The sequence below is a fragment of the Arachis hypogaea genome, chromosome 16, assembly GCF_003086295.3.
Source record: "Arachis hypogaea cultivar Tifrunner chromosome 16, arahy.Tifrunner.gnm2.J5K5, whole genome shotgun sequence".
Lineage (NCBI taxonomy): Eukaryota > Viridiplantae > Streptophyta > Magnoliopsida > Fabales > Fabaceae > Arachis > Arachis hypogaea.
The window spans coordinates 8,831,599-8,835,446 of NC_092051.1; positions in this window are offsets into that span (position 1 = coordinate 8,831,599).

Sequence of the window (3,848 nt, forward strand, 5' to 3'; positions counted from 1 at the left end):
CAATCATCGACAGAAATTGTTAATTGAGTTATTGAATGACAAATAAGATTAATTTTTAATTTTTAATAGATCAACTTGATTGAAAAAAATTTTTAGAGATGAATTTAAAAAATGTCTTATTTTTGAAGAACTAATTTAACTATTAAATATTATTAACCCATTATAATAGGTAAAACTTTGTGTATAATTGCCTTCATGTAAAATTTATAATTAAAAATTATTAGATGAAAATCTAATAAAACGTATTAAAATATTTTACATTCTTAATTATTAACAATAATGTATATTTATCTAATTCTTTTAGCTTTAACTTCTTTTTTTAGAGTTGTTTATCAACTCGGAAAATTTCCATCGCTATTAATTTGGTTGTAATCTTTCGAGACACTCTTACACGGTTACACTCTTAGCTTGTAATACTTATTCTCTTTATAATATCGCTAAGAGTAAACTACCATTTGTACCCACGAAAGTTGAAAACGCTGACATATCTACCCATAGAAAAAAGAAATTACCATGTGTGCCCATAAAAAATTATTTTTACAGGCAAAATTATCCAAACCCTAAAAAATTATCTAAAATCCCTAAATTACCATCCTCTCCACACTATCATCTCCTTCCTCCCTCCTCTCTCTCTCTCAATGTTCATAGCCACCTCCCTCCTCTCTCTCTCTCTCTCTCAATGTTCACAGCCACTCAATCCCAGCATCAACCACAAACTACCGTCTCACCATCCTCATCATCGTTCACCCTTCTCCGCTAGCAACGTCGCGGACCTCCGCCAGCCCAAGAGCACCGCGCCAGCTTCTCCTCGCCACCATCACCATCGGCCTCAAATCAGAGCCTACCGCGTCAGAGACCCTTGTCAGTGACCACCCCTCCTTCTCTCTTTCCCTGTCTCGGTCTTGCCGACCAGAGGACCTTCGCTCCCACTCCGCCCCTGTTTCGCCGTCGCTAGCAACCCTAGAGCCGCAGTGCCCCCTCCTCCTCTTTTCACCGCCGACCACCCTCACCTACCGGGGCTACCTTTTCCTCATCACCGAACCAGTGCCCCTGATGGGCCACTGCGCCAGCCGCCGCCACCGCGGTCCCCTTTGCGAACCAAAATCGCGGTGAGCTCTCTCTCTCTCTCTTTCTGTCTCTTTCACCATTTTTCTTTTCCCCCAGAAAAAGTGAATCCAAATTAATACATGAGACTTCTGTGTTTGATTGTTCAGATTTGATCCTCTCTCCTCACTCTCTTCTCACCTTGGATCTGTGTTCTTGTTTGTCCTATTTCTATTAGCTTTCTCCATGACACCCTTTTCAATGTTTTGTTCTCTCAAACAGCTTCAGATTCAGCTGAAACCAAGATCCAATTTTGACTCTCACCCATCGTCATCCATTTCAAATTCTTCTCTGGGTTGATTTTGATTCCTCCAAAGATGAAGGTTATGGTGATGAAGGAGTGACAATGAAGTGGTTTGTGGCAGAGAAATGGAGGTTAGATCAGAGAGTGTTCATGTAACCAAAGAGAGAGATGGGGGATGATGGTAGCAGTGGTAATGATAAGGGTATTTTGGGGTTTTTAGATAATTTTTTAGTGTTTGGTGCGAAACTCATGTTTTATGGGTACAAATGGTAATTTCTTTTTTCTATGGGTAGATATGTCAGCGTTTTCAACTTTCGTGGGTACAAATGGTAGTTTACTCTATCGCTAATAAAGCAATCTTACCAATGAATAAAAAGAAAAAAAAAAACTTACATATCATACAGAACTTAAAAAATTGCTGGCCAAAATTTTTTACACTTAATTAAACAAACTAATTAAGTTGTATGTGAACGACATCATCGTCAATCAGTGGTATAAGAGAAGTTCTATCACCCTCGTTAACTTCATTTAAAATAAATAAATAAATAAATTTTTAACTTTTTAATTCAAAAATATATAAGTATCTGATTAATTGAAAATATAAAAATATTCGTCACTTTATAAGAATAAATAGATTATTTAAAAGAATTTAGATGTCTTTCGTCATAAAAAGTGAGAGAAATTTTTATATTTTCAATTAGTTAAAAATTTATTTATCATTAAATTAAAAAGTTAGAATCTATTGCCAATGAGTTATAGCTCAAATGGCATAATTTTTCCATACTCAATTAAGAGGTTGCGAATTCGAATCTCTTATCTTTGGTAAAAAAAAAAGTTAGAATATATTTATTATTGTTTCATTTTATATAACATATTGTCTACTATTCTATCATTATTGTACTTCTGTGATGTATAACAAATAATACAACAACTTTTACAACACCATAAAGCAATGTACATTGTACAATTTGTCTGTGTCTTATACTGCATCTTGTTTATACATGGACAAATAAATCTACTAATTATATCTTCCAAGATGAGTTATCCATCTTTTATACATTTAAAAGTTTAATTAAAAAAGATTAAACTTAAATCATGACTATATGTACGTGATGATGAACAAAACCTTAATAAAAATGTAATTGATTCTATCTAATTAGCAAAAAGAATATATGATTAGTGAGATAAATAAAAATAGGTGACAGGACATGACTGAAGATACAAGTAGGGGTGGCAAAACGGGTCGAGCCCGTCGGGCCGATCCGCTAAACCCGCTAAAAAAGGTGGGTCGGGCTAGGATTTGGAACCCGCCAAATTAAAAAAACCCGCCAAACCCGCACCGCCAAATTGGCGGGTTTTGGCGGGGCGGGGCGGGCCGGTCCGCCGGGCCGAAGATTTTTATTTATTTCTTATTTTTTATTAAATAAAAGAGTGATTACTATTATAAAATTAATAATTATAGAATTTTTAAACACCTTTTTTTCATTTTTTGTTTTTATTCTTCTTTTAGTTATTAACTTTATTTATTTTATTCTACAATTTCGTATATATGCTCAAATTATGTGACTTGTTTTTTAAAATAAGGATGATTCTATTGACAAATATTATTTTGAACAATTTTATTGAAGTTAAAAATTTAAAAAAAAATAGTAAAAAAATTATATTATAATTTGACTATTTTTATTTGTATTTGATTTTTTAATTATTATTTTTTGGTTAAATTTAATGAATTTTTTTTTCAAAAAAAAAAAAAAAAAGAATCAAGCGGGCTAGCCCGCCAACCCGCCAATCCGCCATAAAGCGGGGTGGGCTAGCATTTTGAACCCATTTTAGTTGGCGGGACGGGCCGGCCCGCCCCGTTTATGAGGCGAGCCTTGGCGGGGCGGGGCAGGTTGGGGCGGGCCAGCCCGCTTTGCCACCCCTAGATACAAGTATCATCCTTGTCACCCTTGAAAGTAGATTCTTCAGTAAAATTAAAAAATTCATCCTTCACACTTTCTAGATGTTTGTCCATTTATCTACATATGTGAGTTGTGACTTTATTTTTGTATATTTGTTCAAATTTTGAAGACATTAGAATTTTTATGATAATAAATTTAAAATTTAATTCTAATTAATTATTTAAAAAAATAATTTTAATATAAAAAATTAAGAAAACATGAGTAATATTCATTCAGATTAAAAGAAAAACTTTTACTTAACATACATAGGGTATATAATTATTTATAGATTTTTATTTTTTATCGTTATTATGAAATTACTTATTTCAAAAATTGAAGCCGATAAAAAGAGACAACATGAATAATTATATCTTTAATATTCTCTTATGATCTGATATTACAAAAAAAAGATTTCTCACAAAAGAATTTAAATCTGGCATACACCTGTTTGGAGTGTTGCACCAAATCAACTTTTTGGGTGAATTTTGAGTTTGGGCAATGCGCACAGGTCTATTTTTGCGCTTCAGAATCAAGACAATTAGACATTAAATTGGAAATTC